This window comes from Callorhinus ursinus, unplaced genomic scaffold (assembly GCF_003265705.2).
Source record: "Callorhinus ursinus isolate GAN/ISIS: 27379988/994484 unplaced genomic scaffold, GSC_fseal_2.0 scaffold32, whole genome shotgun sequence".
NCBI lineage: Eukaryota > Metazoa > Chordata > Mammalia > Carnivora > Otariidae > Callorhinus > Callorhinus ursinus.
In genome coordinates this window covers 16,075,734-16,101,277 of record NW_027397094.1, presented here as the reverse complement: position 1 = coordinate 16,101,277, position 25,544 = coordinate 16,075,734, and the positions used below count along the sequence as shown (strand labels likewise).

General features: G+C 42.9%; 1 protein-coding gene and 1 long non-coding RNA gene across 6 annotated transcripts in view; one reads left to right on the top strand and one right to left on the bottom strand.

The window, feature by feature from the left end:
- DISC1 (DISC1 scaffold protein) overlaps window positions 1–25,544 on the top strand; it is a 393,175-nt gene that overhangs the window by 20,632 nt on the left and 346,999 nt on the right. The window lies entirely within an intron of this gene.
- Window positions 19,667–22,146, bottom strand: LOC141370327 (uncharacterized). Its single transcript, XR_012374255.1, has 3 exons — window positions 21,882–22,146; window positions 21,103–21,240; window positions 19,667–20,449 (listed from the first exon to the last, which is right to left on the bottom strand). It is a non-coding gene; the product is annotated as an uncharacterized lncRNA (long non-coding RNA).

Here is a 25,544-nt window from a genome sequence, read left to right as displayed (position 1 = left end):
TCTGCTTTCCCTACTCTCTGGAAGATTCTGAACTAGTTCTCTAAAATTCCCTCTCCCTTCACATCTCTCCCTCCCTCTGCCACCATTCCAAGTCACACTCCAGAGTGCTGTGTCACCACTGGGTTATCACTCTCCGTGGATGTGATTTTTTTAAAAAAGATTTTATTTATTCATTTCACAGAGAGAGTGAGAGAGAGAGAGCACAAGCAAGGGGAGTGGCAGGCAGAGGCAGAGGGAGAAGCAGGCTCCCCACGGAGCAGGGAGCCCGATGCGGGGCTCGATCCCAGGACACTGGGATCATGACCTGAGCCGAAGGCAGACGCTTAACTAACGGAGCCACCCAGTCACCCCAGGTTCTCACTCCTACTTAAGGCCATGCTGTGCTAGTGACCTTCCTGGCTGTTTTCTCTTAAAAGGTGGTGCCCAAAAAGGGAAAGGATAGTCCATATGTGTTCTTAGCAGCACAGGGAGCAGTAGGTCTCCTGGCTCCTTAACCTGAATGTTAGGTCCCTTCAATGCAAGCCAAGATGAGGCTTAATTTTGATGCTCACATCACATCACACTGGCCACTCAGGTTGAGTTTACTGTTCACTACAACCCCTCAGTTTTTCACATCCTATTAAAGCAGAAGATGTTATGAATTGTTCTTGTATCTTGTAGAATGTCTGCCATCCTGACTCATGTAGCTTTTGGCTCAAGGAAGGAAAAAATATACTGAATTAATCTCCCCAGGGAAAGATTTAAAGACCGGGCTAATAAGGAGAGGCAGATGGAATTCTGAAAGAAAGATGGCAAATTCTAGAACTAATCTAATTAAAGGGCTTTGGGAACTTCATATTGGTGCATAAATAAAATATGAGAATCAGTGTCAGCTAAGAAACCCTCAGCGAAAATCGAATCTCATTTTTTAGTATTACATAGAAATTATTATTATTATTATTATTATTATTTTTAACAAATAGTGGTATGATATAAAAGAAGCTGAGAGAAGCAGAGAGACCAGGGTAGACCCAGCGAGACACAGGATCTGCCCACACCCTCCCCCCATGCTCTTTAGAGGACATAGGATCTCCCAACCATTTCACTGCATGAAACATCTGAGACATTGCCAGCTTGAAGGGTAAAGGGAAATGCTCTTAGGGAAAAAAGAAGGCTTTCATCCTTGCCCAGTCATCGTGGGCTCCGAGGGTGACTGGGAACCTGAGAATCTGGAGAGGGGAGTTCGGGATTAGCTTCAGCAAAGGAGGGTGCTGAGGTTATTGAGAATTTCAGAGATGGAACAGTTCTTTCCTTTAAAATTCAGAACAGCTGTGCCACAAACCCTCTGGACTTCCTAGAATTTGGGTTTAAATGTTTATGTATTCCTAGGCAAATATTTCAAACAATGTAGCTAAGATGCAGTACCTCCAAAGTAGGTAAATCAGCTGGCTGCCCTGCATGGTCACCTTGCGTAGCCTGGTTGAGCAAAGACAGGAGCCCATATCCTGAAGGATGTCCTTACAGAACAGCTGGGATTTAGTGCCTCCTAAAAGAAGGAGGAAAGCAATTGGCAAGATTATTTCCATTAACTTTAAGGTACCCTAGAGGGCCATGGAGGTCTCATTCTCTCTGGTTTAGATAGATCTGGGGCAGTCCAAAGGTTGCCAGGGGATGTAGGGAGAAAATTTTAATTTGCACACTTGAGTTTTGCAGTCCGGTGACCCCTTTGGAGTTTACCTCTCTCTAAACGGCAGAACCAGGGCTTCAGTGCTTCCTTACCTTCAGTGACCTTTCCTCAGCCCTCCTATCCCTGATAAGCTTCAGGGAAGTTATTCTGCTTGTGTGATCTGTTGTCATATCAACACACACAGAATAATTGCCATTCTAACTTCCCTTGGATGTACTTCATCCTTGCTGAGTTAAGATCAAATTGCTTCCTGCTTCGGTAAATCCAGTTCAGATTTCTAACTGACCATAGGTGAAAGTTTTAATTTAAAATTCCTTTGCTTTAAAAATTAGCAATTCAAATTGCAAGGTTGGTAAGGCAGCCTGGATTCTGCGTCTGTGGGTCTTGGCAGGGGTCTTTGCTGTCATCTGTCCTGAGGGATGATTTGTTGAGCTCTTCTGGGGACAGAGTAGTCGCTACTTGAAATAGATTATGTGTAATGAAGTAGATGAAAGTGCTTTGTAAGTTGTAGAACACTCAACAAATACTAACTATTGTCAGCTCTTTTAAAGATGCTTTTTCCATTGTTGCCAGCTTTACTTGTTACGTGTTTTCATATTGAACTCCTAGCTTGCTTTTTGTGAATATAAGTTAGAATGAATAACCTTATAAATCATTTTTCACCTCACGCACTCCTTCCTGTACAGGTAAGGGATGTGCCCCCCAGTGGTACAAGAGATGATTTGCAGAGTCACAGGACATAACATGGAACAGCATTAACTCACAGTCTTACATTTTCCTTCTGCCAAGGAGAAAGTCTGTTTGCTGCTAGTGTGTCTTTAACCTTCTCTAAAACTAATTTCCCTTGTAATAAGGATGGAGCCGAGTGGACTTCTGTCCCCAGATTCTTTGGCCAACAACAAAAAAATGCAGTTTTTCATTGTCTGTGTTTATATGTACGGTGATCTTCTAATTATGGCAAGTGATTGTTCATATCCTACTTATGGGTGATGCCATAAAAATATTCTTTAAAATACATCTATTTAAGCAAAAGAAATGAGTTAGTTTAAGGGAAAGTATAAGGAAAATATTATTACAGGTGGCATTCTGCCGTAACAACCATCGTGAAGTGGGGTTAGCCTGGGCGATGTTTGGGACACATGGCTCTCCGTGGTGCTTGAGAGATGGGCCATTGATCAGAGCGCTGCTCTTTATACAGACAACACACGTTTGACTCTGTGTCACATGGCAGTCTTTTAAGGATTTGAAGACAGTACTCATGTGTCCTTCACTAGGAAAGAGTTCCCTCACTCTTCCAATTCTTCCCATGTTCCATGTATGCTGCCCCCCGACCATAGGGATGCACGAGTCTGTCCTTTTCCGTCTTTGGGAAGTTCCCTGTTCATCGTGTGTAGAGTGTACAGAAACAGTTCTTGTTCTTTTTTTGAAGCAGTCCTTGTTCTGAACGAAGGACTCAAATGAGATGAGGAAGGGAGACTGGGGCTCAAAGGAGACTGATAGCAATGACACAGAAAGAAGAATCACAGTGAGGGAGATGCCTGGGAATTGTTAGGAAGGACAACTGGGTAGAGATTCAGGAGTGATACCTGTATTCTCAGGTGTCTTTATATCCGTGCACAGAATAGGGCTTGTAAGCAAAATGAAATTGAAATATTCATATTAGGTGGTGAACATGGACAGACTTAAGATTTGGACTGGGAAGTCTGCAGGAGTGTCTTCGCAGCTCGATTCTCTGAGCTTGAAAGTTTCTCATCTCTAAGACTGTTCAGTTGATTAAATGAGGGGTTCCGTGGGAAAGGCTTTGATAAGTCAGGAAGTGCTTTGCAAATATCAGAGATGGTTGTTTTTGCATTAGATCTATTATTACTTTATATTGTCACCATTGTAACATTTATATTCTATTCTGCATTAATACTTCTCATAGTTGTCTAGCCGTTGGTGTTTTATTTAAAAGACTGTGGTGTTCCCTCCAATCCCCAGTATTTCATAGGAGGGCCTTACCATTCCTGAGTCCTGTACCTTGATTTATTTCCTGGTTGTCTGGATTTCACCATCTGGAGATTTTTTTTATCAAGAAGGCCCATGGTTGTTACTGTATCCAGATCTATGCATATTGAACAGTCACTTTTTATTGTCTTTATCATGTTTGACAAATTGGCTGAGTGCCAATTTGAGTGCCCCCACCCATGCCCCCAAACTATATCAACAGTGTCACTCAGCAATAAGTGTTACTTTGGAAGCCAGCTTGAGTTTTGCCTTTTATATATGTGACTTGAGTTTTCTGAGAGTCACATAGACTTCATTGTTTTTCTCTGGAGTCCAGTGATTTTACCAAGATTTCTTGGTGTTGGTCACAATATTCCATTTTTTTCCCCCTGCATGCTGTGTATACCTTTTATCTGTAGAGTTAGTTGGGTTTTTTGGTTTTTGTTTGTTTGCTTATTTGATTTTTACTTCACAGATGTTTTCTGTGATTATATCTTTGGTTCCCTATTTGTTTTGTCTTCTTGAGGGACACCTACCATCCACATGCTTGTTGCTCTGTATGTATATTGTCTTCTCTTTAATTATTTTTTTCTCTCCCTTTTCCCTTGCATTTTGTCATTTTCTCAAGCTGATATTCCAAGTTATTGACTCAATTTTCAACTGGAGTATGTCTTGTTGCCTCTGAGTTGGCTTTGTTTTATGAATGAACTGAAGAGAACACCCAGGCAGGCATCAGCTGGCCAGTGGGAAATCTTAGGTTATTGTTTTCTAAAAATGTTAATATTTCTCAAATTAAAAGTTGGACAGCAGCTGCTTTCTTCCAAATGCATGCCTGCGCTCTTCATTTTTCTGAGTACCGTGTCTTGGAAAAATACTTTCCTTCTCAAGAACTGGAGAGGAATGTATTACTTGGTGTCTGCTATTAATTTCATCTAAATTTTACAGTATTTGGCAGATATTCCTTATAGTTTTGAGAAGCAGCATAGTGTTAAAAACATGACTCTGGAGCACACTGCTGGGGTTGTAATTCCTGCTCTGCCAGTCAACAGCCGTGTGAGCTTGTGCAAGTTACTTAACATCTCAGTTGTCTGCTTTTCCTCATCTGTAGAAAGCTACTCGTAAGGGCTGGTATGAGAATGAAATGGATTAATATTTGTAAAATCCTGATGACAGTTCCTGGCACAAGTGATAGACAGGCACTTTATAAGGGCCCATTAAATGAATATGGCATGTGATCATGCATTGTCAATAATGTTTTCTCCCCAACTTCTCATGCTTTGTCCATTTTAGTGGGCTTCACAGAAGTGCCATTAACTTGCCTTTATTCCATTCTCTTGCTCCCTAGGTTGCCTGATTTGTTTTGATCATAACCTGTTTGTTCGAACATTCATTTAGAATTTTATCCAGGATATGTGTCTGGCTGATTAATCTATAGCTCTTAGATTCTACTTTCTTGAAACCAGATCACTTGCCAATCTTTGGTCCTTAATAGGGCTACGATTTCTCAAAATCCACTGTACATATTTCTGTGATCATGTCCATAAGTTCTTTTAGTACTGGATCATAAGATCATAATTTATCTGACCTCATTTGGGGACATGAACTCATCTGAAGTGGCTAGGTGTTCTCTTTCCATCTTTTTGCCTCTCATGGGCTTCAGTTCCTCCTTAATTTATGCTACCACTATCCTTTCCAATCTGAAGATCATTTTCTTAAATAGAGGTGAGGGCTGAACATTTGAACTGTGTAATTCTGCCTTGTCTTCTCTCTTATCTGTTACCTTTGTGCCCTAATTTGGGAGCCTGTCCCTGCCTGCTTAACTTTCTTTCCCAGATTTTGTTTGTTCATTTGAAGCACAGATTTTTGCTCTTGTGAGTGTGGGTGTATTTTTTCCTCTACTCTTCTTGGTTCTTTGGCTGATCTAATAATCGAATTAACATAGGACAGATTAACAGGAGAAAAGCAAATTTAATTATGTATGTATGTGAGCCCCATGAGAATATGAGACCCACAGGCAATCAGGCAATTGAAGCTCATATGCCATTCGGAGCTAAGGGGAAGGGGGCGGGGGTCTGGGACCACAAAGGGGAGGAAGACAATTCACAGGTTGCCATGCAGAATCAGTGGGACACAGAGAAGTTCTTGATCTCCAGGCCCTGCCCAGTTTCCCACCACCTTACCATACCTAGTCCTGATTCTCTGTAGTTACCTCTGATGATAGTTCTGTTCCTGGACCAGGCTCTCTGTCTAAATTCTTTTGGGCAGTTAAGGGAGAGGTTAAAATTTTTCTTGGCTTTCTTGGGTCTTGATTGCCTTCAGCTCAAAATAATCCATGTGCTAAAGTGGCATATTTTGGGGACACTTGTTCTGAACCCCTTCACTGTCCTTAGCATATTTACAGAAGATGTAACTCATTCTGGCCTTTAGTAGTTTTGATTTTTTTCTTATTGCTTCATGACCCCTTTGTCCTTATTCCTTGTTATTTCCTTCCTGCTTATCTATTTCTTCCCTGCTTGTCTTTTTAAAATTAAGTTTTTAAATTCCAGTATTAACATACAGTGTTACATTACTTTCAGGTGTACAATATAATGGTTCAACAATTCTATACATTACTCAAGTGTTCATCTTGATAACTGTGCTCTTAATCCCTATCAGCTATTTCACCCACCCCCCCATCCACCTCCCCTCTGGTAACCATTAGTTTGTTCTCTGTAGTTCAGAGTCTGTTCCTTGGTTTGCCTCTCTCTCTCTTTTTTTCCCTTTGCTTGCTTGTTTTGTTTCTTAAATTCCACATTTGAGTGAAATCATGTGGTAGTTGTCTGTGTCTGACTTGTTTCACTTGGCACTATACTCTCTAGCTCTATCCATGTAGTTGCAAATTGCAAGATTTCATTCTTTCTGATGGCTGAATCATATTCCATTGTATATATATAACACATCTTCTTTATCCATCCATTTATTGATGGGCACTTAGGCTGCTTCCATAATTTGGCTATTGTAAGTAAAGCTTCAATAAACATAGGAGTGCATGTATCCCTTTGAATTAGTGTTTTTATAATTTTGGGGTAAATACCCAGTAGTGTGATTACTGGATTGTATGGTAGTTCTATTTTTAACTTTTTGAGGAACTTCCATACTGTTTTCCACAGTGACTGTACCTGCCGGCAGTGCATGAGGGTTTCCTTTTTCTCCACATCCTTGCCAACACTTGTTGTTTCTTGTATTTTTGATTTTAGCCATTCTGACAGATGTGAGGTGATATCTCATTGTAGTTTTGATTTGCCTTTTCCTGATGATGAGTGATGTTGGGCATCTTTTCATGTGTCTGTTGGTCAACTGTATGTCTTCTTTGGAGAGATGTCTGTGCTTGTCTTCTGCTCACTTTTTAATTGGATTATTATTATTTTTTGGTGTTGAGTTGTACACGTTCTTTATATATTTAGGATACTAACCCTTTATCGGATATATATCATTTGCAAATATCTTCTCCCATTCCATAGGTGGCCCTTTAGTTTTGTTGGTTGTGTCCTTTGCTGTACAGAAACTTTTTATTTTGGTGTAGTCCCAGTTGTTTATTTCTGCTTTCGCTTCCCTCGCCTCAGGAGACATATCTAGAAAAATGTTGCCACAGCCCATGTCACAGAAATTACTGCCTGTCCCTTCTTCTAGGATTTTTATGGTTTCAGGTGTCACATTGAGATCCTTAATCCATTTTGAGTTTATTTTTGTGTATGGTATAAGAAAGTGGTCCAGTTTCATTCTCTTTCAGGTAGCAGCCCATTTTCCCCAACATGATTTGTTGACAAGAGTTTTTCCCGTTACATATTCTTGCCTCCTTTGTTGAAGATTCATTGACCATATAATCATACGTTTATTTCTGGGTTTTCTATTCTGTTCCATTGATTTATGTGTCTATTTGTGCCAGTACCATACTGTTCTGATTACTACAATTTTGTAATATACCTTGAAGTCCAGAATGGTGATATGTCCAGTTTTGTTCTTCTTCAAGATTGCTTTGGCTATTTGGGGTCTTTTGTGGTTCTGTATGGTTTTTTTTTTTTTTTATAAAGAGTTTATTTATTTATTTATTTGACAGAGAGAGCAAGAGAGCATAAGCGGGGGGAGCAACAGAGGGAGAGGGAGAAGCAGGCTCCTCGCTGAGCAGGGAGCCTGATGTGGGGCTCAATCTCAGGACCCTGGGATCATGACCTAAGCTGAAGGCACATGCTTAACTTACTGAGCCACCCAAGCACCCGAGACTTCTGTACTTTAATTTTGAATCCTGAGACCTAACTGAATTCATTTATGAATTCTAATAGTTTTTTGGTGGAGTCTTTAGGGTTTTCCATATAGAGTATCATGTGACTGGCAAATAGTGAAAGTTTTACTTCTTCCTTGCCAGTTTGGATGCCTTTTATTTCTTTTTCTTGTCTGATTGCTGTGGCTAGGACTTCTAGTACTATATTGAATAAAAGTGGTGACACAGGACATCCTTGTCTTGTTCTTTATCTTAGGGGGAAAGCTCTCAGTTTTTCACCAGTGAGTATGATGTTAACTGTGGGTTTTTCATATAAGGCCTTTATTATGTTGAGTTATGTTCCCTCTAACCCTACAGTGTTGAGGATTTTTATCATGAATGAATGTTGTACTTTGTCAGGTAGTTTTTCTGCATCTCTTGAAATGATCATATGGTCTTTATCCTTTCTCTGATTGACATGATATATCATGTTGATTGATTAGCAAATATTGAACCACCCTTGCATCCTGGGAATAAATCCCACTTGATTGTGGTATTTCTAATGTATTGTTGGATTTGGTTTGCCAATACTTTATTGAAAATTTTTGCATCTATGTTCATCAGGGATATTGGCCTGTAGTCTTTTTTTTTTTTGTAGTGTCTTCATTTGGTTTTGGTATCAGGGTAATGCTAGCCTCATAGAATGAATTTGGAAGTTTTCCTTCCTTTTCTATTTTTTGGAATAGCTTGAGAAGAATAGGCATTAACTCTTTAAATGCTTGGTAGAATTTACCTGTGAAGCCATCTGGTCCTGGACTTCTGTTTGTTGGGAGTTTTTTTTATTACCGATTCAATTTCATTGCTGGTAATTTGTCTGTTCAAATTTTCTGTTTCTTCCTGCTTCAGTTTTGGTATGCTGTATGTTTCTAGTAATTTATCCATTTCTTTTAGGTTTTTCAATTTGTTGATATATATATGTACTTACATATATATATGTATTTTTTCAATTTGTTTATATATATACATATATATAATACACACACACATACACACACACACACACGCACATATATATTTTTTTAGGTAAGTTCTATGCCTGACATGGGCCTTGAACTCATGACCCCAAGATCAAGAGTCACATGGTCTACCAACTGAGCCAGCTAGGCACCCCTGTTGGCAAATGATTTTTGATAATATTTTCTTACAAGTGTTTGTATTTCTGTGGTGTTCGTTGTTATTTTTCCTTTTGCATTTGTGATTTTATTTGCCTGAGTCCTCTCTGTATTTTTTTTTTTTTTTGATGGTCTTGAAAGAAGTTTACCAATTTTGTTGATTTTCTCAAAGAACCAGCTCCTGGTTTCATTGATCTGTTCTATTGTCTTTTTAGTTTCTGTATCATTTATTTCTGCTCTCATGTTTATTATTTCCTTCCTTCTGCTGGTTTTGGATTTTGATTGTTCTTTTTTTTTTAATAGCTCCTTTAGATGTAAGGTTAGGTTGTTTATTTGAGACTTTTCTTGCTTCTTGAGGTAGACCTGTACTGCTATTATCTTCCCTCTTAGAAGCACTTTTGCTGCATCCCAAAGATTTTGGACCATTGTGTTTGTCTCCATGTAATTTTTTATTTCTTTTTTGATTTCCTGGTCGACCCATTCTTGTTTAGTAGCATATTATGTAACCTTCAGGTATTTGTGCTCTTTCTACATTTTTTTTTCTTGTGATTGATTTCTACTTTCATAGTATTGTGGTCAGAAAAGATGTGTGGGATGATTTTGATCTTTTTGAATTTGTGAAGACTTGTTTTGTGGCCTAATATGTCATTTATTTTGGAGAATGTGCCATGTACACTTGAAAACAATGTGTATTATGCTGTTTTAGGATGAAATGTTCTCAATATGTCTGTTAAATCCATCTGTTCCAGTGTGTCATTCAGAGCTACTGTTTCCTTGTTGATTTTCATTTGGGATGATCTATCCATTGATGTAAGTGGAGTGTTAAAGTCCCCTGTTATTATTGTATTACTGTTGATTAGTTCCTTTAGGTTTGTTATTAACTGTTTTATGTATTTGAGTGCTCCCATGTTGGGTGCATACATATTTAAGTTGTTATATCTTCTTGTTGGATTGTCCCCTTTATTAGTATATGGTGTTCTTTTTTTGTCTCTTGTTACATTCTTTGTTTTAAAGTCTATTTTGTCTGATACAAGTATTGGTACCTCATCTTTCTTTTGACATCCATTTGCATGATAAGTGTTTTTCCATATCCTCACTTTCAATCTACAGGTGTCTTTAGGTCTGAAATGAGTTTTGTAGGTAGCTTATAGATGAGTCTTATTTTTTTATCCATTCTGTCACCCTATGTCTTTTGAGTGGAGCATTTTTAGTACATTTACATTCAAAGTAATTTTTTAAAAAGATTTTATTTATTTATTTGACAGAGAGAGACACAGTGAGAGAGGGAACACAGGCAGGGGGGAGTGGGAGAGGGAGAAGCAGGCTTCCCGCTGAGCAGAGAGCCTGATGCGCGGCTCGATCCCAGGACTCTGGGATCATGACCTGAGCCAAAGGCAGACACTTAACGACTGAGCCACCGAAGCAGCCCTCAAAGTAATTTTTTATAGATATGTATTTATTACCATTTTGTTACTTGTTTTGTGGTTGTTTTTGTAGTTTTCCCATAATCCTGTCCTCTCTTGCTCTCTTTCACGATTTGTTGGCTTTCTTTCTTGCTTGCTTTCTTTCAAGATTTATTTGTTTATTTTAAAGAGAGAGAGAGAGTGAACGTGGGGGAGCGACAGGGGAGAGGGAGAGAGAATTCTAAGTAGACTGCACTGAGCATGGAGCCTGGTGTGGGGCTCAGTCTCACAACCCCGAGATCACAACCTGAGCCAAAGCCAAGAGTCAGACGCTCAACTTACTGCACCATCCAGGTGCCCCATGGCTTTCTTTAGTGACATACTTGGATTCCTTTTTCTTTATTCTTTTCATCTCTATTACTGGTTTTTGATTTGTGGTTACCATTAGGTTTGTATATAACATATATATAGCAGTCTTTATGAAGTTGGTGGTCGTTTATGTTTGAACCCATTCTTTACTCCTCTCCCCCTACATTTTAGGTATATGGTGGTATATTTTACATCATTTTATTTTGTGAATCCCTTGACTAATTTTTATAGATATATTTATTTTTATTACTTCTGTATTTCCTACTTTCCATACTCACTTATGGTCTTTCCTTTCCAGTCAAAGAGTCCCTTTAATATTTCTTGTAGGATTGGTTTGGTGGTCATGAACTCCTTTAGTTTTTGTTTGTCTGAGAAACTCTTTATCTCTTTTTTTATTCAGAATAGTAGCCTTGCTGGATAGAATATTCTTGGCTACAGATTTTTCCCTTTCAGCACTTTGAATATATCATGCTGCTCCTTTCTGTCCTGTAAAATTTCTGCTGAAAAATCAGCTCATAGCCTTAGGGAGGGTTTCCCTTGTATGTAACTGTCTTCTTTTCTCTTGCTGCTTTAAAATTTTTTTCTTTATCACTACTTTCTGGCATATTAATTGCTATGCATCTTGGTGTGGACCTCCTTGGGTTGATTTTGTTGGGGATCTCTGTGCCTCTTGGATCTGGATATCTGTTTCCTTCTTCAGATTAGGGAAGTTTTCAGGTATTATTTCTTCAAATAAATTTTCATGGCCCCTTCTCTCTCTCTTTTTCTTCTGGGCTCCCTATAATGTGAATGTTACTACACTTGATGGAGTCACTGAGTTCCCTAAATCTAGTCTCATTTTGCATAATTTTCTTCTCCCACTTACTAAGCTTGATTGTTTTCCATTACTCTGTCTTCCAGGTCATTAATTTGTTCCTCTGCTTCTTCCAGTCTTCTATTTATTCCATCAAGTGTATTTTTTAATTTCAATTATTGTGTTCTTCATCTCTGAGTTTTTTTTTTTAATGTCTCAAGTCCAGTGGGTATCTTTATGATCATTACTTTAAATTCTCTATCAGGCATTTACTTATCTCTGTTTTGCTTGGGTCTCTTGCTGTCATTTTCCCCCCTATTCTTTCATTGGGACATATTCCTCTATCTCCTCATTTTGCCTACCTGTGTCTGTTTCTGTGTGAGGAAAGTCAGCTACATGCCTTGCTCTTGAAAGTAGTGGGTGGGACATACAATTTTGACAAGATGGCACTGGTCATCTTCCAGAGGGGATGTGCAGCTGTTGTGGAGACCACGGCCAGCTGAGCCTGGTCTGCGAAGTGTGCGTGGATGGGGGGTGTGCAGCTTTAACAAGATGTGTGCATCCTCTGCAGGAGGTTGGGAGGCACAGTGTTGGTGAGGTTTGTGTGGGGTTCTGGGGGAGAGGACCCACAGTGCCAGGACTGAGGCAGGCCTGTGACTGAGGCAGGAGAGGGAAATGAACCTGCCAGCTCCTTTGTTCCTGGAGAAGTTCCTCAAGGAACTCTGAGATTAGTAACTAACTCTCTCTCCTGTATGCCCCAGACGTTTTTCAAACTGCGGCTTCTAAGCTCTATCTTCAAGGGCTGTTTGTTGTGCTGTTTCTTTAAGGGTGGGGACTCAGCTTCCTGTCATCCTCCAGGCTCTCCCGGAGGCGCTAATTTTTAGAGTTCCAGGCTTTATGTCCTGCTGGTTTTAAAAACTCATGAAGTTTGGCCCATCTGATTTTCAAAGCCAAATATTATGGGGATTTGTCTTCCCTGTACAGGCTTTCTGGTATGATAGTCTGTTTCCCACCCCTCTCCACACCTGTGGCTCCCTCCCTTTGGTGGCCAGACCTGTGGTATTCACCTTCCCACTATGTTTCTGCCCTTCTGTCCTCTTCAATGTGGCTTTTTTCTCTACATTTAGTTGTGGAGTTTGTTCTGCCAGTCTTTAGGTCATTTTCTGGGTTGTTTGCACTGATGTGAGTGTTACCTAGTCGTATCCATGGGACAGGTGAGTTCAGGGTCCTCCTACTCTGCCATCTTCCTTGGAAGTCTCCCCTCTGTTTATCTTTCCACATGCCCTTTGAACATTCTATCTTTCAGACAGCTTCCCTTGCAGTCTTGGAAGTACTTGCAGATACCTTACGCACTTTGCCTGCCTTGGGGTTATTGTGCAAGCAATTCAGCGCCTGGGCACTTGTGAAAAGCACATGTTCCTCTATTTCCTGCGCTTGGGATTCTGGTTTGGGAGGGCTGGGAAAAAGCTCAGAAATCTGCATTTTCATAGACCTCTTGGGTGCTTTTGACGCAAATGATTCCAGCACCACACTCAAGCCCAGCTAGTTTGAAGCGGAAGCTCCTGAACTTTCTCCTCACTCATGACTTGAGTGAGGGTGACTGGTGAACACAGGGTTCTCCGAGGCTACTCCAGGGTCAGTCACATGTTCTTGGTTTGCCAGCTTTAATTCTGTCCTTTGCTTTTCTGTTTAGGAAAGATAACTGAATGTGGGGAGTGAGAGTAACATGGCATTAAGTATGAACTTGAATCTATTCTAATTATAACACATTACATGACTCACAGCTTTAGTGCTTTATTCCTACTCTAGCTCATCTCTGGTGTGCTGTTGCCTGATGGTAAGAACGACTAGCCCCAAACCTTTTTTTGTGGGGGGACATTTCTAACTCCAACTTGATCTGTTAACTTTCTCCAGAGGTTTCCTTCCCTTTCATGTGATGGATACATGTGTGGCTGTCAGATTAAATCTGGTGCCATTCACTGGGGAGGATCTTTCATAAGGAGCCCTTGCTTGAAACCGAAGTGACTTCAGTACATTTTTAGTTTGGAAAGCTTTTGTATAAAGAGCTTTTTAAGTCATGCAGGGTAGTTGAGTTTGGATATTATTGCTGTGTTGTGTTCCTCTTAGAGTTCTTAGTAGTCTACTTTTTCTGGACTATTTTATAGGTAATCAGTAAATGCCACTGAGCAGTTATCCTTTGGGGTAATTACATCTGAAAGTTAACAAATGTGAAAACAGGTCATATAGACTCCTTAGGACTTAAGTCCCAAGCTCTCAGAGATCTGTATTTATCACAGACTCTCATATAGAAAGTCAGTGTCTGTTGCCTTTAGGAAAGGGTTGAGGCTGAGAGGGAGGCCAGACTTCCTGGGCTCTAGTTCTGGCTCCAGCACTAGCTAGATGTGTGACTTTGGACAAATTAACTTCTCTCCCATAAGCCTCAGCAATCTTATTATAGAAACAAGGTGATGATAATCCTTACCTTAATAGGTTTTGGTGAGGATTCAATGGCATAAAAAGTATGTTAAGAGCTTGGAGTGTGCCTGGCACTTAGTAGATGCTCAGTGAATATTGAATGAGTAAAGGGACGTCAATTATGTCAAATTTGTCAAGCTAGGTTTTGATGTTTCTTTTCGAATCCTTGCATTCTGAGTTTTTTTCTAGATCACATCTGTTAGATGTATCATAAAGCTTTATAATGTCGGGGGAAGGTAATGCAGACTGATTATTATGGGCAGTAACCAGGCTCTTACAGTAACGATGTATGATCCATAAACAATTGGGATAAGACTGGGCTAACAGCCTTAGTAAGATTTTTCATTTCTGTAGCACTTTACAGTTTACAATGTGTTTTCTCATGTCCTATCTCATTTAAACATATAGAAAAACTGCAATGCAGAGAAACGACTGCTTTTCTATATGTTCCCTCATTAGGCTGGGTCTGACCCTGGAATGTAGAATCAGATTGGTGGTCTGGGATGCCATCAGACAGCTCGTTGTGGAATATTGGAGCACTTGTTGGATACGTAGAGTATCCAGTACTATGCTAAGCACCAAAGGCAGTTATAAGAAAAAGAGCTTTGAACTTTTGTGGCCAAGTGTATTTAGTTCTGCTTAAGAACATAGTTAAATGAATTTATAGCCAATATAATGACAAAGCTTGATGACCTCAAACATTCCAAAAATAACCTTGAAACTCACCTTCTAGAGGGTGAGGATTTGTGGTGTGATGTCCCCGATACCCTTTTATTTACACCCCGCCCCTACTCCCATCCAAACTCACCTCATTTTAATCCTGTCTGGCTCTCTGTCAAGATTAGTTGTATAATTGAAAACACGCTCACAGACATAATCTCTGGATCAGCGGATTTAAAACAAAGCTGATCAGAGAGTTCCAGTTGTACGCATGTGAAAACAATCTCTTTAAAAGATATTATTGATAATGAAAAGCTGAGAACTTTGATGCTCTTCATACAGCTTGTGGAGATTTATATGGAATCACATGCATCTATTTGCATCCTGCTTAGTGGCTACGCCTGACCATAAGTGTGGCACTGTCTTGGTGTATCTTGCAAAAATGACAAATCTGTTTTCCCTTGGATGATCGCTGGGCCCTGAGGTCCTCTCCCTGCCCCTTCGTTCTGCTCCACACTAACACACTTCTACTATAGGCTTGCTTTAGTGCTTCTGTGGTTGTTAATGCTCATTTTCAAAGGCAGGGAACTAGACAAGAGGAGGATTTCATGGGAAAACAGTTATAGGTTGATTTTTGACCCCAAGAAAGTAGTTTATTTTATAATCAGACGTATACACTCTTTATAAATATCTCCTTCACTCATACATTTACTCTCAAAATTTCCTCGGCTAGTACGTCTCTCAAGGTGGCTGGGTGCCATCACCTGCATCCTTAATGATGCCGCCATGGAGAATGGCAGAGAGGTCCATGCGCGCCATGGGCTGCATCCTTTGGAGGCCACTGGTTGAGCATTTACTTTGTCTTCATCTTGTTTTCCCTCCTTAGGGACCCTTCTTTGGTCCCTTGCCCCCCTGTGACATCATTCCCCATGAGCTGGAATCCCTGGGGCTGGTAGTTGTGCGTTCAGCGTGTGTATGGCAGTTCTGTCCCCTATTCTCCAATTGTTTCGTTGACTTACTTCTCCTTTGTCATAAATTGTAACAGTTGTATATGAGTATGAGTCATCCTTTTGGGGACATTTTTAGGTCTAGCAGCTACTATCAGCCAAGAAGACAGGAAAGAACCCTGCATCAAAGAGCTGGGACCCTCCTCCTGGTCAGTCATCCATTCAAGGTCCAGAACCCTTTGATCTGCAGTTGTCATTCACCCCCTACAAATCCACCTGCCTGCCCTGCTTGTCCTGCTTTCAGCCTCTACTTGTACACGGGGCAGGTGCGAGAGGCCTTCCCGGATCCTCTGGGTAAAGTCCAGATATTTATGTCTACCACCTTTCCCCTAACTTACAAGGCCTGACATATAGTAGAGTTCTCAGTGAATGCTCTTGTCTTTCCCCCTTTCTTATTTCCTGTTTAAATAAGATACAGTGAGTTTGACCTGGTTTATCTTCAATAAACCCATGTAGGCCCTTTTCATTTGTGAGTGCCTACAAAATACCCTATTATTAATCTTCCAAAACTTCTCAGGTGTCTGTGTCATGCTCATTGGTTTGCAGTCACTGGACTGCAGTTTGCAGGAATGACCTATTTCCCTTTTTAGAACACGGGAGGTTATTCATGTGTTTCCAGTTTGTTGACATGTCTCCTATCCTCCCGGGTTCCTCAAAGACCACCGCAGCAATTTCCCAATCTTATTTTCACCTTCCTCCAGCGTAAGTGAATTAGAGCCAATTTATTACCCAGGATTGCCTCATTTATTTCAAAATAGGCTGCGTACAAAGGAAGTTCTATTCCCTTAGTGAGAGCTAACTCAAGTTTTAAAGCCCACTCTAGAGAAAAACAGACGTATCTAGTTTGTGTTAGCTATTAAAAGCCTTTTTTTTTTTTTTTTTAAAAAGAAATAGGTTTTTGGATGTTGCTGGAGGGTGAGAAAAATAGCCCAAAGACTGGAAAGGTAAACAAAGAGAGAGAGGGGGGAAAACCCCCTGATTTTGAGTGTTTAGAGTGTGTGAAATGTCACTTTTCCCCTTAACTGTTCCCTGAAGGAAAATGAAGAGATGTTCAAAGTAGTGCTTGGTCAAGGAATGTTCGTGCAGAGGATTTCTGTAGCTCTAGGGGAAAATATAGATCTGCTAAAATTTTAATAAGTTTCTTTTATTTGTCAGAAATTGCTTAAAGATTGTCTAGTATTTTTCTGATAGTTTGGACTGTTTTCCATGGACTTTTATGCCTTTAAGCTCACCCGTTTATTTTCTGTGTCTTCTACCCTCTTAGAAAGGTAAGAAAAAAAAAATACCCCAAACAAAACTAACTCTGAAGCAGACTGTTGAAGAACATTACCGGAACCGATTAACAAATTCCACCCCCAACCCCCTGAAAAAAAACCACATGTACACAAAGGAGGATAAGGGAGAAAATTGACAGCTCTTCTCTCCTTTTAAAGATTGTCCAGGGAAATTCCAGCATGTCCTCAGGATTCAGCAATGACTTCAGATGCCCAGAAGAACTTGGGGAAGAAACTAACATTTACTGAGCATGTGTTGCCCCTTTCCACAAGCTATGATGGGCTTTCGCAAATACATATTAGTGACTTTATTGTATCCCCAGAACAGTCCTTCAAGGTGTGGAGATTATGCCCACTTAACACATGAGTGCACTGAGGCATGGCAGGCTAAGTCACTTGCTCAGCATCACCCAGATGGGAGCTGACAGAATCAAGATCCAGCTTTTCTTTGAGTTACCAGACCCCCTCTCTGAATATTAAACTGGAAAACTCATACATAACAGATGAAATGAGTCATTTCCAGAGGTAACTCAGGGCTTGTCTGGAAATATCCTCCGCTCCCAGGTGGCTTCGGTGTGATCTCCAGGCAGGACTGGAGTGAGACTGTAAATAGGAAAACTGACATAGAAAACACTGTTACTGGTCTTATCTGAAGAAAGAGCGCTGCCAGAGAGGGCTGGTTGGGATGGAGCTGTAAGCAGGAGGGAGAAGAGGAAGAAGGTGTTGTTTCCGCCCTGCGTGGCCTGGGAGGGAGGTGAGAACCAGTAGGCTCTCCTCAGTCTGCGTGATTGATGCCAGCAGCCGTGAGATCATGGCGATGCTGAGAGAAGGTGGTGTGGACAAGTGGCTCATCCCTTCCGAGGAAGGAATCAGGAACGTTTCCAGATGAGCAAGCTGAGGCTCGGGGAAGGTATACTTGGACAAGTCAAAAGAGGGGCAGAGGGACGTTGAAACCCAGTCTAACTTCAGAACGCTCTTGAGGACGTCATTAACATCACCCTGGGATGCACTGCAGTAGCTTCTTCTCTGGTGGTTAGGTGATTGTGGACCCCAGGTCCCACGGGTGACTTGAGCTCACAGAGCGAGGCACTCGCAGCTTACCGGTGAGGGTGTGCTCAGCAGGGCATCCATCTCTCACTGATGCACACCCACCGCCCAGTAAGCACGGCCTCGGATGGCATGAGTGATTTCTCTTGCTTGGTTTCTGGCCTAGAGCCCAGCTGTGACACCTACGAGAGTGTCCTCACCATATTCTGAATTCCAGCCCTCAGGGGAGCGGCCGGCCCCTCGGGCCCTTTGCCTTCCCTGGCAGATGGCCCTGATCTGCGTGTGGATGTGATGTCTATCTGATACTAGTGATTGGTGGAGACACTAGCATCTCATTTTAATAACTTAAAAATCATAAAATATGCCACTTCGGGAACAAAAGCTTTCAAAAGGAGTTTAGTGAGGATGATTAGTTGCTTTCCACCGTGTGGAAACATTGCTATAACCAAAGCATGCTTCAGACATTTAAGCATCAAAGCATCTTGCGGGGGCTTATTCTTAACAGTAAAATGTATTGCTTTGTTCAAGATCATTCCACAGTGAAGAGGCACTATGAAAGCAGGAAGAGACAGGAATTCCTTATAGTTAATTTGCACTGTATGAACATAAATGGATACTTGAAAAATTTTGTTCTCTTAAACACCCTAAGTATTCCCCAGTTAATCTTCGGTAAAGGATTACTGTTGAGAAAGAGCCTTTATTGGTAGGTATCGTGAAGGGTTACCTCCTGTCCACCCCTGCCTCGTTGTCATCAACTCCAAATGCCAACTGGATTTGCATCAGTCAGAGAGACTTGAGCTTTCTGGATAGAGTCATGGCCTCTTAAAACCGGGATGCTATATATAGTTCCTCAATACGAAGTGGGGCTAGAGAAGTTTTACAAATGAAGAATCCTCAAGTGTAGACAGAAGACAATCATATTCTATTAGAAGATGTCCCCTTACATCTCAGATCCAGGTGAGGTATGGGTCCCCCTGAGCACCTGTCCACATGTGTATGGTGTCACGGGGTCCAGATCTTTCTAACCCAGGAGTTGTATAATGCTGATTTCTTTCTTATTCCCTCAGACCAGTGCACCAAGTTTCCATACTGAAGTTTGGGGAAAAAAAATACCGAATTTCCTCTTCTTTTCTAATAGGGCCATGGAGCAGTACATTTGCAATGCTAGAATTGTATCATTTTTAAGGTCAGGTATTTAAACTGGCACAAACCTTTGATGTGGGTTTAAATTCTGAGTATTATAAAAAAATTAAGTGCAAAGTAGGGACTTCCTTCAGAGATGCTCCAGTCTCAAGGGTACTACTTATGTGTGAAGTGCTGACAATTTGGGATCATTTTTTAATAAACACATCTCAAATTTGGCACACAAACAGCACATTTAGAAAGCCATGTAAATAAGCCCATGCTTAAAATATGGCATTAAAAAGGTAACTGTGAACTTTGCAGGTGGACTAGCATGAGGAAAGCTATCTTTTGTTAGGGTGGATGTGAGAGCTTGCAGCTCTTTGCTACAGAAATAAGAGCAGAAACTTAAGTTGTTTGGTTGTTTGGCAGCTACAGAGAGGACTCCTTCTGGTTCATCCATATTTTATTAGGGCAGCAGTTAAAAAATTCATTAGAGACACCCATCTGTAGCTAGCAGCACTCTTGAGGGGGGTTCAGATGGCGATCAGAGTTCTGAGTAGCATTTTACATGAAAAGAAAAAGACAATCGCTTATGAGAATTAATAGCACCATGGAGAGAGGTTGCTCAGTGATTTCAGAGCAAACACTTTCACGTGGTCCGTGAATCTCTTGCTGCTAAATTCCTCAACGACCTGCTTTCAGTGGGAGGTTGTAGATCCAGGCGTAGAAAAGAAAGAAAACAGAACACAGAAAACTGGATTAGAGAGGTGGGAAGAGATTGGTCAGCAAGAGAGTATAGGTTGTCTCCGTGACACTGTTGCTGGATGGGCTGTGTGTGTGTGTGTGTGTGTGTGTGAGAGACAGAGAGAGAGTGTCAGAAAGAGAGGGAGAGACGGACAGATAAAGAGGCAGAGAGAGAGTCAGAAAAAGAGACACAGAGAGTTAGAGAGAGACAGAAAGTTAGAGAGAGACAAAGAGTTAGAGAGGGACAGAGAGAGAGACTCAGAGTCAGAGAGAGACAGAGTCAGAGAGAGAGTCAGAGAGATAGAGAGACAGACAGTCAGAGAGAGACAGAGAGAGAATAGATACCTACTGGCCTCCAGGAGTCTTATTAGTACAGGAAAAGGCTTAGAGTCAGACCCGAGGCTGCTTTGGTTGAGCTTTGCCTTGAAATCTGCCCCCAGGTGCCCGTGTCCAGGTGTCTTTGCTTCGGGATAATATTCTTGTCTTTATTCCTGAATTGAAAATAAAATAGTTTTTGAATGGTTATTCTGTGCCAGGCATGGTATAGGGCAGTGAAATTCATAATCTTATCTGTCTTTCCAGCAATTCTGTGAACTAGAGTCCCTTTAACAGACAAGACAAGCAGAGAGGCAGGTAACTCAAGAGCATTCACTAGGAAGTGGCAGAGCTGAATTTTAAATTCAGGCACTCTGTCTACAGAGTCCATACCCTTTTCTAGTTTCAAAGTACAGGGCCATAAATCATGCACACATGTATGTGGTTTTTTTTAAGATATATATTTTTTTAATTGAGAGCGAGTGAACAAGAGAGCAGGGGGAGGGGCAGAGGGAGAGGGAGAAAAAAAAAATCCCAAGCAGGCTCTGCTCGATCCCACGATGCCGAGATCATGACCTGAGCTGAAACCAAGAGTCAGATGTTTAACTGACTGAGCCACCCAAGCACCCCTGTGTACCGGTTTTTTAAATAAGCTTTTTATTTTGGAATACTTCCAGATTCATAGAAAAGTTGCAAAGATATGACAGAGTTCCTCCTCCCTGCGCCCCGCCCCCCGCTTCCCCTAACGCAAACAGCTTCTATAATTATGGTACAGTTATTACAACGCAGAAATGAACATTGGCACGATGAACTAAACCATAGATCTTACTTGGATTTCACCAGTTTTTCCACCAATATCGTTTCTTTGTTGTAGGATCCAGTCCGGGATTTATGCTGCACCTGTGGGTTTCGACCTTAAACTCCGAAGTGTGCTCAATGTTGGCCCACTGTTTGGCCCCGTCCCTGTCTGTGCACATTAGGGAAGTGAGACAGTGCCCAGCAGCTGCCTGTCTTCTGGCCCCGCCCCCGCCTCATGGGAGGTCCTGCTGCGGGGCCCAGGTCTCCCATTGTCTCACCGAAAGCGGAAACCTTATGCGGGCTAGAAGATTTAGAACAGATACATGGGGACATATTGTAAATACAGGCCACACTCCATCCTGCATAGAGGTTTGCAGTGAAAAGCCACATTTCAAGAAACAAAAAGTATAGGGGAAAGAGAAGATTCTTCGAAGCAACAACCTCTGCCGTCTTGTGAACATTGTGTATGATGCGTTTGGATTCTGAGCTCAGTGGGATGTTAAATAGGACTCTCCCCTAGAGCAGAGGTTCCCAACCCTGGCTTCCCCCTGGAATCACCTTGGGGGCACTGAGTCCCACTCCCCAGCATTGTGAGTGCATCGTTTTGAAAAGAGACACCCCACCCCCCCACCCCCGGTGACTGCCAGGCAGCCACATTTGGTAACCACTCAGTGTTTCCGCTGGAGCACAAACGCTGAGGACAGCAGGTGACAAGTGTCTGCTCCCCACGAACGGTGCTGGACGCATTGAGCTGCACGTCACGAGGCCGATATCGCACAGCCGACACCTCTGGGCAGCACACGTGATTACCTGGGTCATTTCGGGTCACTCTTTCCCTCACCACCCTACTCTTCCAGAGTTCCTCTGCAGGGGGCATCCTGGACTCTTGAGGATCTCCGTGCACCAGCCGTGTTTCCAGCTGTCTTCTCTCCAGTGCAGGGACCTGACTTGGCCCTGTCCTTGCCCCAGCGCCCCCTGCCAGCCCCCTGGGCCTTCTCACGCCCACTGCCGGCTGCATAACCCACAGGCGCCCCGCCTGCCTGGGCCCTGGACGTTTGAACCTCTTCCAGCTGTCACCTCCATTCCTGCGTACTTGCTCTTCCTCCACTGACAGGCCTCACTTCCTTTGTGGCCTCTGCAGCCTCCACCTTTGGGTTTAGCTTCAGGGTCAGTTCCTCCTATGCAGGAGCCACTGCCAGTCTGGTCTGCATGTGTGTGTTGACGCATCTCCCTTCCCCATGCAGCTGTGAGCTCCTCCAGGGCATGACTGGGGCTCTGAGAACTCATTACAGACTGTCTCCCAGTTATAAAAACCGTATGATACACAGGTTGCAGAGACTATCAGCGCCCATGTAACTGCCACCTGCTTAAGCGATGGATCGGGACCCTTGACATCCTTCACCAGTCACGTCTCCTCCCCCAACCCAGTTGGCGCCGTTGATCGTTTTTTTGCTTTTCTTCATACTTTTAGCCCATCTATGTCTCCTGTGTTCCAGGCAGAACAGTCTTTTCAGTTTCACTGACTCAGGGCTGACATTAAGCCAGTGAAGCCACAATTCAGTGTGGGACTCGTCCCTTCCGACTGGGAGGCTGTCATAAGAAGTGATGTCTGCAGCCCGGGAGTCAAAGCTCTTGCATTTGGGGAACCAGGAGGCTGATAGAAAACCAGACAGAGCTTTGCTTTCACGGGGCTCCGGGTGGTTGGCCGAGAGGGCCATGCTCTGCAGACCTGTGGGCGTCTACACCCGCGGTGTGTGTGGCTTTGAAGATTATGGAAATGAGAGATCAGGGTGAAGTGGCTCTGCTCACCAAAAGCAGCTGGTGAATAACCATGTCTAGGAAAACAATCTGCCTTTCAAAGGGATGGAGAGTGTCAGTTTGTGAAGACGACGTGTCCGCAAGCCTGTGGTGATTGCTTTGCCGAGAGACTCATTGAGACTATCACTGATTTGGCCCCAGATACTGCCTGGGGAAGGGTGGTGGAGGGTGGGAGGTTGTCCAGAATGCTACAAAGGAACTGCTGCTTGCGCTTCATCACAGAAGAGAGCCGGAGCCAATACGATGTGTGCAGCAGAGGATGGACATAGATGGCTTAGGAGCAAGGGACATCCTCCTGACCCGTGACCTCACCTCTGAGAAGTACCAGGATGACTGGGCATGCTGCAGGCTTACTTTCCTTATTTTTGCCTGTTTGGTGCCTCCTAACTCTTCTCCTGGCGTCCTCTCTCACTCCCGTATGGTCTGTTCTCCACAGAGTGAGCTCTTCAAATATGCAGATCTGCTCATGCCCCTCCTCTGCTTCATGTCCTTCAAAGGCCTTGTCCGTCCCACTCCGGGCAAAGATCCAGGCTTGATGTGGTCAATACATCCTGCCGCATCTGGCTCCATCCGGGCCCAGCCCACCTCTAGTGCCCTCCAAGCCCCTCCAGCTGGCCTCGTTCCTTCCTCTAAGGCTCTTTCCTGCAGCATCCCCCGGGGCCTCTCTGACTCTCGCATGGCTATGTGGCTCGGCACCACGAACCTGTCCTTCAGCACCCTGGCAGGACTTAACCTGTGCGCGTGCTTGACTTCTCTCTCTGCTCCCCGAACGAAGGCAACCCCCAAGCAGGCAGGCCACCTGTGCTTGCTTGCTGTACCCTCTCTAGGACAGGGTTGGGATTCTCTGAGGGGCAGGCACAGAGTGAGACAGGCAAGAGGTTGATTGAGGGGGGTACCCGTGCAGGATAAAGGAGGGGGACAGGAGAAGGCAGGGGAGCAGTTAGCGAGATGGGAGGGAGGAAGCCTCAGACCTGCTTGTTAGAGTCGTCCTGGGTCCCACGAACAGGCCTCCTTATCACCCTTCTTCCCTTCAGTCCCAAGAGGTGCTTCTTTGGGGTGACAGAAATGCGGGAGTGTTCTGGAGCTCGTGGAGTCTCTGCTTTGCCCAAGGGGAAAGAACTGTGAGGTAAACCAATGGAGCCAACTAGATTACCCCATTCATTTAATTTCAAATCAAGTTGTCTTTCCTCTGTGATTAAGGTAGCACATTCCAGCCTGTGACAGTTTTTGTATGCATGGCTTATATCCCCTCCTAGATCATGGGCAGTTGGGGGTAGGGACGGTGTCTTGCTCGTGTCTGCATCCCACACAGCAGCTAGTGTTCAATAAGGAGTTGTTTTATTAAAATGGGTTGCACAATTACAATGGAAATACAATAAGTGTTGATTTATTCCGCACTAGCACTTGCCTTGCTTGCTAGATGCTTATTATAACGACCTGAAGCCACTTCTGAATCCTCAAGTGCTCTCTGAACTATCAAAGAAAGATGAACTCGTGTTCAGTGGAGTGTTTGTGCTTAGTATGTATATGATTGGATTCTGATTCTCTGAAAACAAGTTAATCCACAGGGATGTGTGGTTTCTTTACGACTCAGGATCTTTGGTTAACCTGAATGTTTTAGAAAAGACTTATGCCCCAACCATGACAAATAGGATTAAAATTCCTTCCATGAAAAGATACATTCACTTATGCTTCCACCGTACATTTATATCCAGGTCGTGCTTTGCAAAGTCTTATGTGCTTGTTCTTTCCTGACTATTCTGTGTGTTCTCAGCAGTGGTCCTGAGGGAGACAGACATGCTTTCCCCACATGAGTCATTGCATCATTGAGGAACAGGGTGGCCAAGTGACTTGCCCCAGCCTACATGGGCATTTCATGTAGATTTAAACTTTGGGTCTTGGTTTTAAGGTCTTCCAAGTAAATTCATGTGTATCGTGTTTCCTTAACTTACATGTTTTAGATTTCCTACTTAAAAATAAATACTATCTGGCCGATGTGTATTGGAATGCCTTCTCTGTATACTAGGATTTTGCAGGGATTATGAGGGTGTCAGGAAGCTTATTTATAGCATAAATGGGGAACAATTCACATACACTGAAGAAAATAGCTAGCAGTGCTGGATGGTAGTAAGTAGGGGGTCAGAAGTGGAGTGGACCGTTGTTGAAGCCTTGTGAACTGCTGATGGGGAAGGTAGCTTGGGGAAGGGCGTTGGAAGCCGGAGGACGGGAAGGATTTGTCTAGAAGAAGGAGAGCGTTAGAGGCAGGCAGACAGGAATTTTGCTGATCTGGCTGGTTAACAGAGGTTTCCCCCAGTTTTCCCTGTAAGTTAGAGGAGTGCATGTTTCCGGGCACCTTATCTGGACTGTATATAGAGGTCTTTTGACATCTGGGTCTGTTCTAAGCTCTTGTTGTTCACTTCCCTGCCATCCCGGAGCTCACTGGGCTGGATGGCGGTGGAGGGGGGATCCTACATAACCCAGGCCAGGTCTGCGCTCCTCTCCCTAGAGTCTGTTCGGAGCGGGAGGCTGTGGGGGATGGAGAAGATTGTGTGCACCCCTTCCTCCTCAGCCTTTCCAGGGCCAGACGGGCAGAACGGAACCATCTCTGAGTTTTACAAAGAACAGAAGGCACAGCTGGTTTCCCTGGCCAACTCT